Here is a 12,446-nt window from a genome sequence, read left to right on the forward strand (position 1 = left end):
TTAATCAAAACATAATCAGCAATGGAACAAAAGAAAAACACAATTTTTTTTCAAGTTTCAAACATTAGAAATCGAAAGAAAAGACAACCCAAAAAAGAACAAACCCAAAGAGGAGGGAAAAGAATACCCAGTTGAGAATTCCAAGCTTAGTATCTTAACACATTATCGGAACCATCTTTCGGTTGGGCCCAGAATTGGGGTTCGACTTGGATAATTGGGTTAGAGTCGCCACCGACCATTTTAAAACGAATTTAGGCAGGTTGGACACCATCTTACCTGATCTACGTTTTACCATAAATACGCCGGGTTCGGGAGTCGGTTACTATCAAGGAATGATTAACACCCTTGAACCGCCCTTTCGGTACCAATTAATTTATCGGTTGTCTTTAATTGCGAAAATTTGAAAATAAAATTAAAATTACCCAATTTGCATTGCTTACCTTTGATCCATTTGAAAACATACCCTTTTTTTTGGGGGGGGGGAGCTTCGTTCTCCAGCGTTTCTCCTCCGATGCTATCCCCCGCTCCTTTTGTCGAGAAAAGGCCCCGACTTTTTCGTCCTTGTTGGTATTTGTAATGTTTTTTTTGGGTTCGATTGGTATGATGTTTTGTGCTTGGTTGGTATTTTTTTGTTTGATCTCTGTTTTGTGGTTGTGGTAGTGTGTACCGTTGATGTTCGGTGTAGAGCCCCCTCATCGCATCAGCCATGTACGTCTTTTTAAAAGGGATTGTGGTGGTAGTGGAAGTAGTTGTGAGAGTAGTGTTATACTGAAAAAATGGAGAGTTGTTCTGATTCTGGGAACCCATTTTTGAAGACAAAAATGGAGAGAGAGAAAGTGAAGCTGTGAGATGTGCGTGGGAAAAAAAGATAGGTGGGGTGGTGGGTTATTAGAGGTGATAATGGTGGGTTGTTGGACTAGTGGTGGAATAGTAGTTTTTAGTGGTGGGGCCTAGCACAAAACAAAAAAGAATAAAGTTTTAATATAATATAATATAGGTATTATATAATATAAATATTATATAGTGTAATATCATGCGTACTACACAATATAATGTCTATGATATACCATATAAATATAAATGTAATATAATAATAATATAATAAAGGACACAAATTTTCGTTCGGGGGAGTTGAAAATTAATTCTGATATTTCAATTAAGAATAACCCCTGAGTTGCGGATGACTTCTCATTCGTGAAGTCGAGTCAATCTTGAAATGATCTGGAATTGAAGCCGTAGTTCGGAATTGGAATATGGCTTCTCGTTGCCAAATTGTAGTCAACTTCGGTCTTCTTCTCGACTTGGAAACCCCGACTGTAACCGAAAAGTAGTGAGATTGATGTGTCATCGAGCTGAATAGAACCAAACTCGACAATCTTATTGACAGATAGCCCTCATCGCCTTGAGCTATACTGTGAAGTTGACATGCCCTTGAGTTGAATGAAATCGAACTCGAAGGTATTTTGGTGGCAGATAGCCCTTCTAGCCTTGAGCTATGCTGCAAATAATGTGCCTTGGAGCTAAACGTAGTCGAACTCAAGGTCTTTGTTAGCAAATAGCCCTTATAACCTTGAGCTATGTTGGAAATGATGTGCATTGGAGCTGAGCATAGTCGAACTCAAAGGTCTTTGTTGACAGATAACCCTTCTAGCCTTGAGTTATGTTATAAATGATGTTCCCTCGAAGCTGAGTGTAGTCGAACTCGAAGGTCTTTTGTTGGCAAATAGCCCTTCTTGCCTTGAGCTATGTTGCAAATGAACACGATATCCTTCGTCGTGAAGTTGAAATCCAATATGAAGATGAATGTTGCTGGTGAGCACGTTTCCCTTCGTTGTAAAGTTAAAACCATGAATGGCTCATTCGTTGTGAAGTTGAGCCTTGAATTGGATATCCTCCGTCGTGAAGTTGAAATCTAATCTAAAGATGAATGTTACTGTTGAGCACGATTCCCTTCGTCGTGAAGTTGAAACCGTGGATGGCCTCTTCGTTGTGAAGTTGAGCCGGGAATTTGATATCCTTCTTCGTGAAGTTGAAATCCAATCTAAAGATGAATGTTGCTTCGAGTCCAATATCATTCGCCGTGAAGTTGAAATTGGCTCTGAGTGAAACTGAGAAGCCCCTTCGTCGTGAAGTTGAGCTTTGAATTGGATATCCTTTGTCATGAAGTTGAAATCCAATCTAGAGTTGGCATGATATCCTTCGTTGTGAAGTTGAAATCGTGGATGGCCCCTTTATTGTGAAGTTGAGCCTTGACTTGAATATCCTTCGTATTGAAGTTGAAATCCAAGCTTGTATTGTTTCGAGTCCAATATCCTTCGCCGTGAAGTTGAAATTGGTTTTGAATAAAACTAGGAAGCCCCTTCGCCGTGAAGTTGAGCTTTGAATTGGATATCCTTAGTTGTGAAGTTGAAATCCAATGTTGCTTGTGAGAACGATATCATTCGTAGTGAAGTTGAAATTGTGGATGGCCCCTTCGCTGTGAAGTTGAGCCTTGAATTGGATATCCTTCATCGTGAAGTTGAAATCCAATATCGAGTAAATTGTGTCGCTTCGAGTTCAATATCCTTCGCTGTGAAGTTGAAATTGACTCTGAATGAGACTCAGAAAATTGTTTTGTCGTCAGACGGTCGCCCCTTCGCTTTGAGATCGAGCAACCACCATCAACTTTTGAATGTTCTTTTGAATCGAGTATCTTTCATCTTGAAGTTGAAACTTGACTCTAAAAGCTGTAAAAAATTATGTATGCTAAATATGATAAATGTGATGCTCTTAAGTATATCTAAGATGCATACAACATGAATTAATTCTTGGATGGAGCCTCATGTCTGCTGGTCTTATCCTTGGAATCGACCATGCCCCCTTTTCTTCTCAGGTTGACGTCACAAATTCTATCTAGTCTCTCGAACTGATTGTTTTATGAAATGCTCAAAATTTGGCATTGTTCATTATTTCTTCAAAAGAGCCAAAATGAGCCTTAATAGCTTCCAGGACTTTTCACACTTGAGACTGTCCTGTTTGAAAATGTTTTTTCCTTTCTCTTATTTAGGAGGGAAAAAAAGGAAATGAAAATAGAAGAATTTTGTAAAACATTGCCCCTTAATTTAGGCTCACAATCAACTCGAATCATATTATGAACATGAGTTCAAAGAATATCAAAGTAATCAATAGCTCTTTTAATGTTTTCGGAGTTATAGCTCTTTGACAAATATTCAAGTGTATGAGTTGGCTTTAGGTTGATCTAAGGTTTCAGCCATAAAAATGTCATTTTTTCGGTCATTGCAACATGTTTTTCTTTGGTTTGATATTTTAATTGGATGCGGACAATATGACATAACTAGCATTATCAATTACTAGACCCTCTATTTCGATTCTCTAAAATCCTCTATTTGTTCAAGTTTTGTAAGCTCCTCTGACAAAGGTAGTGCATAAATATCAGTCTAAAAATAAAATTCTTTAGTGCTCGTGTGAATTTGACTATAACAGGTGTTTCTTAACTCCCTTAGTCCATCATTACTGAAAATTTCTTGCTTAGATAAATTTGATTTAATTTGCCGTTATCTGGCTAGCTGAATCCATAAAGCCGGGCGTTTAACCAATTGCTTTAGAGGGACAACTTAACATTATAATCACTTTTATCAAGTTAACTGAAGGGTTCATCTCATCACAAAGTCTTCGGCCGGATAATAACAGTGGAGTAAGCATCGAATTGCCAAGTGTTCGAGCAATGTCATGGTTTGAATGTAATCTATTCATAAGGACAGGGCTTTCAAGTTTCCTCTATAACCAATTGCCATAGTGGAATAGCTCAGCTTTACGGATTTAATTTCTTAAGATTTTCAAGAAGAACCTGTTATAGTCTATGTGTTGTTGGAAGTCAAGGAATCTCATCTTTAGAGTTCAATTTCCAAGCAACTGACCTAAATAGAACTACTCTACTATTCCATCTGTGAAGATCATTATCATCATTGAAAATCTTAAATAAAAATCATAGTAATGTCATATGCAAAAGGATGCCTCATGTTGTCTGCACCTTATGAAAGGAAAAGGTTATATTGGTTAATTGCAAGAGCATGGTACGGTGTTTGAGTGTATATTCTGGGTAAGGTCCAAGTCCTTGATTTTATCGGCTTTTAATCGTGTTACTTTGTCAAAGATTTGTAACTCTGAATCATTTATATAGTTTTTTAATTCAGCTGATATTCAAAGAATTGCAAGTTGTAAATTTAACTCAATACTCAGCACAAATTCATTGAAATGTCCTCATAAAAAGAAATATGTCAAAGTTCAAAAACAAAAAAGAACTATGAGAAGCTTAAAAAAAGTCCAAACAGGACGTTGCAAAATGGAATAAAGCCTTATTAGGATACCCATTATTTCCAGAATGTCGAGGATTAGGGCCTTCATCCGCACTTGCTCCCCATTTTTCAACTGTTTCACTTGTCGGGTCTCCTTTTGATGTACTCTCAGACACACAAATTTCTTCTTCAGGAGTGTTCTTGTTTTCATCCCTTTACATGAGACATCTCTTGTTAGTTAATGTAATTAAAAAAGAAAAGTACATAAAAGAAAAAAATAATGTGAAATATGCAAGAATGTACGATTCATGAAATGTTTGAGCCATTGATCCAAAAAATGTGTTTGTTATTGTAAATAATCCTTATTAGGGACAAAAATGTTACGTCTTAAGAGACAAAAACATTTTAAAAGTATAGACCCCGAACAACCCCTGACAAGTTGATTCATCTTCCGTCTTTTTGTCACCGGTTGAATATCCTGTCGAACCGTTCCGGCTCCTTTGGCTAAACTTGTGCAAGTGACGAGCTGTTTGCCCCAAAAAAATGTCTCGAATGACTGCATCTTCGACTTTCACTCTCTGTCGAGCTTGTTTCTAACGAAAGTGCCATTGGAGCCCTCTATCCGAAGTTTATCGGCTTGTTTCTTGAATTCGTCAATAATGGTCTCCAGCTTAGCTAGGGTTTCACCATCTTGTTCTCGTAGTTTTTGAAAGGACCATCCGGGTCAGTAACGTTTTCCTCGTCTTGCCCCTGCAACCTTTATCAGCTCAAAAAGTTGACTTTTGATGTGCATAATGTAAATCACGGTCTATCCTGAGTATTCTCTAACCATAGCTATACTTCTGAGCTTTCTATCTCTTGTATTATAACCCCTTTGCCCATTAATGAAGATTATTCATGTTTAACAAACACGTTTTTGGTGGATCAACACCTCTTTTAAATGATACAAATGATGAAAAAAAAATAAAAGAGAACAAAAATAAAAAGAGTTAGTGAGGTAAATCAAAACAATAATAAAAATGAAAAATCTTATCCCACATGATATCTACCCCACATGCTTATTATTTCTACCTGGACATGATCTCTATCCCGCATGCTAATTTCAAACAAATCCTAACCGCATATTTGTCTAGTTCGCATGCTTTGAACAGAAAGTAAAGCAGGGAATAATTCAGGCATCATAGGGTTTGAAATGAGGTTTTGGGGTGGGCTCTAATTCTCCATAGTCTCCCAGTTTAGGTTCTAAAAAAAGGGGTACCCGCGTTCTCCTTGCTGGTGCCCCTTGGGCTTGCCATACCCTTAGTCCTAAGCCCATTACAAGCTTGTGTGGACTAAGTTAAACTCGAGAGGAAACATTCCCTTATGTCTGTACGGTGAATAAATTCACATGAAGACATAAGGTATTTGAATCCCGAAGGCTACTTGCTAGGTCTGTGCGGTGAATAAATTCACACGAAGGCATCACTTTCACCCCCACTTAAATAGGGTTTGAAGCTCGGGTATAGAGTTTGAGAATGAGAATTTTGAAAATCTGAAATCATTGAGAAAAATGTCAGTACAACTATTTACTTGAAAAATAATCAAAGGTAAACAATTGGAATCGAATAAATAAATTTAAATTTATTATTTTCGCATAAAAAGGCAACCGAAAACTAATTTCGGTCTGACTCACTTACCTGTCCCCTGCAGATTCGGCAAGCTGTCAGAACCGTCTTTCGGTTGGGCCCGGAATTCGGCTTCGACTTGGATAATTGGGTTAGAGTCGCCACCGACCATTTTAAAACGAATTTAGGCGGGTCGGACACCATCTTACATGATCTGCGTTTTACCAGAAATATGTCGGGTTCGGGAGTCGGTTACTGTCAAGGAAGGATTAAAACCCTTGAACTGCCCTTTTGGTATCAATTAATTTGTCGGTTGTCTTTAATTGCGAAAATTTGAAATTAAAATTAAAATTAAAATTACCCAATTCGCATTACTTACCTTTGATCCATTTGAAAACATATTCTTTTTGGGGGAAAAAGCTTCGTTCTCCAGCGCTTCTCCTCTGATGCTATCCCTCGCTCCTTTTGACGAGAAAAGGCCCCGACTTTTTCGTCCTTGTTGGTATTTGTAATGTTTTTTTTGGGTTCGATTGGTATGATGTTTTGTGCTTGGTTGGTATTTTTGTTGTTCGGTATGTGTTTTGTGGTTGTGGTAGTGTGTACCGTTGATGTTCGGTGTAGATACCCCCTCATCACATCAGCCATGTACGTCTTTTTAAAAGGGATTGTGGTGGTAGTGGAAGTAGTTGTGAGAGTAGTGTTATGCTGAAAAAATGGAAAGTTGTTCTGATTCTGGGAACCCATTTTTGAAGACGGAAATGGAGACAGAGAAAGTGAAGCTGTGAGATGTACGTAGGAAAAAAAAGGTAGGTGGGGTGGTGGGTTGTTGGACTAGTGGTGGAGTAGTAGTTTTTTAGTGGTGGAGCCTAGCATAAAATAAAAAATAAAAAAGTTTTAATCTAATATAATATAGGTATTATATAATATAAATACTATATAGTGTAATATCATGCGTACTACACAATATAATGTGTATGATATACCATATAAATATAAATGTAATATAATAATAATATATGCAAATGGTCAGACGAAAATAATTGTCTACACACATCATTAAAAAACCCTAATAAAATCTGAGTTGTGCTCAAAACAACGAAATAAATAAAAATTAAAAAAAACAAAGGATTGCACTACGACACGCTCGAAATTTGGTTTAACTTGGGAGAAAATACTGATTAAGAATGGTGAAGATGATAATTTGGTAACATCACTGTTGTTGGATTGCACTACGACACGCTCGAAATTATAGTGTCATACTAAGTTAAGCCTTAAAAAATGCCTCATATTTCGACTTCCAAAACAAAAGAATATCTAAAGAATTTGTTGAAGATGTCCCCATGATTGTCTCTCAAAATTCCTCCATCCGAACATTTGTTGTCAAGCGAGACAACACCAATCGTGTTAAGACGGAAGATCTCATCGACTAGTGCTTGTCATTTAATTAATTATGTATCCAAAAATATTTTTATAGTAGGTACACAGATGTTATTATATTAATAACATAATTTTTTAATGGGATTAATAAAAAATAATATTTTACGATAGACATCATCATTAAAATAAATAAATTTCAAAATATGCAGCTATCCATCTTTAAAGGAGATCTGGAACCGCCGCTGCACATAATAATCTATCATTATATATAAATGATGAACTCATAAAATAATGTATTAAAATCCTTCTCTCCAATTACTGTGGTGATATTTGATCATCTCATTTGATCTCATACTTGGCAAAAGTTATGCACTTAATTAAGGGTCGGTTCACGTAGTAAATAATTTGATATAATTTAAATAAAGTCTTAAATTCGAGTTTTTATGTATATAAAAATTCTCTACTAAGAGATTCATCTACTAAAACTATGTATAATCCAGATTGATCAAGATTAATCAGAGCAAAACCTTAAAACGGGTGGGAACAAAAAATATATTATGCACTCAATGGATTTGTAGCGGATTTGTAGTGCATACATATGCCCACGTTACAGAACAGATACAAGACAATAAGTTCAAAAATGTTTGTTGAAAATGAAACATAAATATTATTATATATTAGACACTAAAAAAATATTATTCGGAAACAATTAATAAAATATCAATGTTGTCATTATATATGTATTCAGATTTGGTGCTACGAAAAATTAATTAAAAACTAAGCCGTTTACTCTCTTCAATTATTTTGTGCAGACTTATCCAATTCGTTATCTTATATTTTTCTTTATTTGTTCAATATCTGCTTCCTTATCGGGTAGTTGGTATCATATACTTTTCAGTACTACATGCAAATACTTTTTCTCTTTTTATATATTTTCTTTTGTATCATTTTCAAATGTGTAAGCACAATTAGATATTTCAAAAAAAATTAATTAGGAAAGCCTTTCATTTTCTCTTTTGACTTATTCTTGTTTAGTTGGTATAATATTCAATGCAACTCGGCATTCAGAGTGATTATTGTATCCTACTACTCCAAACTGTCAATACATTGTGGGTAGGGATGGGCATGGGTCGGGTTGGGTCGGATTTTTGGTCCATCCGACCAGACCCGAGAAGAAGGGGACCTCCACCCGTGACCCGACCCAACCCGACGAAATTAATTTTTCACCCGACCCGATAGATAGTTTAAAAAACCCGATCCGAAATAAAAAAAATATTTTTATTCAATAAAAACAATGACAAAATTGAAAAAATAATATATGGAGGGGTATTATTGTAATTATTCCTAAATATATAGGGTAAAATTTTATATTTTTCGGGTCGGGTCGGATTTTTTTCACCCTAAACCCGAACCCGACCGGACCCGAACACCGCATAAAAAAAACCCGACCCGACCCGAACCTGAATTTTAAAAAAAAAATCCGACCTAATCGGGTCGGGTTGGAACCCGTCGGGTTCGGGTTAGATGCCCATCCCTAATTGTGAGGGAGGCTAATATAACCAACCTATAATCCTGCCTAGGAAGGAGAGAAAGCGAATGTGAAGCTGCTCCCTGGGCACAGATCAAATACCCCAACAGTCTCGATCGAGTGAGTGGAAAGCCAGAATGGCTTGGTTAGCAAGCAATTCGTTATGTAGGCGCCAACTTGCAGTTCTTTCTCTTTTCTATTTTTTAAGTCACGATCAGATGAAAGGTAGTTCGGCTAGGTATTTTTTTACCCAGAGGTGCTGGTTCGAGTCCAGCTCGTGACGAAGGGCTCCGCTTTGTAAGAGTACCCTTTTTTATAACTCAAGCTAGCGACATCTCCTTATCCTCTTTTAATCTGCTGCCTTCGTCCCCTGTGTTATGATAGTAACCAAACTATCATATAATGCAAAGAAAAAGAAGAGGAAAAGAAAACTTCTTATTCATTTTATTAAAAACAGAAGAACTACATTTACATTGAGCATGAGGTGCTTATATACTAAGCTGAATAACAATTCTAACTGACTCTTTTACCAACTTAGCACGCAATGTAAGCAAAGCCACGTAAGCAAACTCATAACAAACTTTTAACAGCTACTTAACAAACTCATGCACAACAAGCAACAACAACGTAGCAATGCAACAAGAAACTTAGCAATGCATTTCATATTTCAACATTCACCCTACTTGATAGCTCTTTAAAGCTCATAACCATCATATCAAAATCTTCATTCATCAACATCCTCAATCATGGTTTTACTGCACAATGAAGGAATCATTGACTTATCTTTGAGTTGAACAATTAGCAACTATAGTCTATGCTATAGAAACAAAGGAGCAGACAGTGGCTTTGTGAAAACATCAGCAACTTGCTCAATAGTTGGGACTTCATGAACCTACAGTCTTCCAGCAGTAACCATTTCTCAAACAAATAACAAATCCAATTCCACATGTTTAAATTTAGAATGAAGAACTGGATTGGAACATACAACAACAACACTTGAATTATCACACCATAAGGTAGGTGTACCATGCAAAACAACATGCAGCTCAGAAAGTAAGGATAGAAGCCATCTCATGTCAGCTGCAGCACAGGCAACACTTCGATATTCAGCCTCAGCAGTAGATCTAGCTACCACCTGTTGTTTACGAGAGCTCTATGAAACCAAGTTTCCAGAAAAGTAAATGCAATAACCAGATGTAGAACGCCTATCATCCAATCCGATCCGCAGTTGGCATCAGCAAATCCAGTCAGCATTAATTTGGAGGAAGGTGAAAACCACAAACAAAAGTCAATGATACCCTTCAGATAGTGTAGAATTCGCTTCACTGCCTGAAAATGAGTAGTGGTTCTTGCATAAATTGACATACTCGATTAACTGCAAATGCAACATAAGGACGAGTAACGACAACATACTGTAATGCACCAACAACACTTCTGTAGTAAGCTGTATCTTCAAAGTTGGATCCACCCTTACTCGACAGCTTACAACTCGACACCATTGGAGTAGGAAGACTCCTAGCCCCAACAAAACCACTGTGTTGTAACAAATCAGTAATATACTTTCGCTGACTCAACACAATATCACATGAGTCATAACAAACTTCAACACCCAAAAAATAGTTCAAGGTTCCAAGATCCTTCAAACAAAACCGTTCATTCAATTTGTCAATGACAATCTGCACTTCATGAGATTTATTCCCAGTGAGAATGATGTCATTAACATACACTAATAAATACATAACACTGGTGGTTATCTTGTAAACATAAAGAGATGAATCTTATTTTGCTAAAACAAATCCCTCAGATTCCAAATACATACGGAGTCGTTCAAACCAAGCTCGGGATCTTGCTTAAGTCCATAAATGGCTTTATGAAGCTTACAAATAGTGTTCCCATCACCTAGCTCATAACCAGGTGGTTGAATCATGTACACTTCCTCAGTAATAATTCCATTCAAGAAGGCATTATTAATATATATTTGTCTTAATACCCAACCATAAGTTAAGGCAAGAGAAAGTATAACACGAACTGTAGAGGGTTTAACTATTGGACTGGAAAATTCATGGAAGTCAACTCCTGGTTGTTGAAGAAAACCTTTTGCTACAAGATGAGCTTTATATCGATCAACAGAACCATCGGCATTTCATTTTACTTTAAACAACCACTTGCATGCAATAGCTCGCCTATTTGAAGAAAGAGGAACAAGAGACCAGGTTTTGTTCTGAACTAATGCATCATATTCTTCTTGAGCAGCAACCTTCCAATGAGGATACATGAAAGCCTCTTTTATATTTTGAGGCTCTCGATTAGCACATGCCACTTGAAATATTTTTGATTTCCAAATACCTCTTTTACTTCTTGTAACCATAGGAATAACATTAAGAGTTGTATCATGAGGAATATGAGTATTATCGAGTGAAACAATTGGCTCAGGCACGATTTCATATGAGCATGACTCACTATCAGCTCTAGGAAATTCATCAGCATCATTGACTAGCTGATTTGTAATGATATTAGTTAACCCATGACTAGTAACAACATTTGGAGTAGATAAAACTTCTTATCCATTAACATCACAAGCACATTGAACTAGAGTTGCATGCTCATTATTAGAACTGCTCCCAACTGAAGACTGATCTTGTGGAATAGCAATCACTGGCAATACTTCATTGGAAATTCCATGAGTAGCACTGTGTTTTTTAGCCACCTTACAAACACTCTAAGGAAATATTGTCTCATCAAAAACTACATGCCTAGAGACAAAAATTATGCCATTTTCATCTAAGCACTTATAACCTTTGTGAGAGGAGTTGTATCCAAGAAACACACATTACCGAGAATGAAACTCCAGCTTGTGTTTATTAAAAGGTCGCAAAAATGGAAATCAAGCACAACCAAACACTCTTAAGTCAGAAAAGTCAGGTGATGCTTGAAATAGTTTCTCAAAAGGTGACTTACCACCTAGAACATCAGTTGGTAAACGATTTATCAAATGAACAGTTACTGTAGAAGCATGACTCCAAAATTTCAAAGGCAAATGTGCTTGAGCTAACAAAGTCAGCCCCATTTCAACCGCATGTCTATGTTTTCTCTCAGCTTTTCCATTCTGCTCTGAAGTACTTTGACATGAAATTTGATGTTGAATTCCATGATCAAGAAAACATGCATAAAGGGCCTAATATTCACCTCCACCATCACTTTGTACATCCTTAATTTTCTGACCAAACTGAACTTCAACTATTTTATAAAAATGAACAAAACATTTCCCCACCTCAGACTTACGCTTAAGTAAATAAAGCCAAGTATGTCTACTAATCACATCAATGAATGACACATAATAGACATAGCCATAAGAAGAAGTGAAAGGAGTTGGTCCCCACACATCCAAGACAATTAATTGAAAAGGAATTGTGTATTCAGTCATTGAATTACAAAAAGGCTGCTTATGTGCTTTGCCTTGTAAACAAGCAGTACAAATTTGAGACAAGCTATTTGCATAAGAAGTCACATTACACAATTTCATAACTAACTTCACAGTCTTAACAGACGCATGACCTAATATTTTATGCCATAGATCCAAAAGAGCTTGTGATCTCGACACATTATTAACAAGACATCTAGAATCCTTTTCAACATTAGGAA

This window comes from Hibiscus syriacus, unplaced genomic scaffold, assembly GCF_006381635.1.
Source record: "Hibiscus syriacus cultivar Baekdansim isolate YM2019G1 unplaced genomic scaffold, ASM638163v2 tig00110450_pilon, whole genome shotgun sequence".
NCBI lineage: Eukaryota > Viridiplantae > Streptophyta > Magnoliopsida > Malvales > Malvaceae > Hibiscus > Hibiscus syriacus.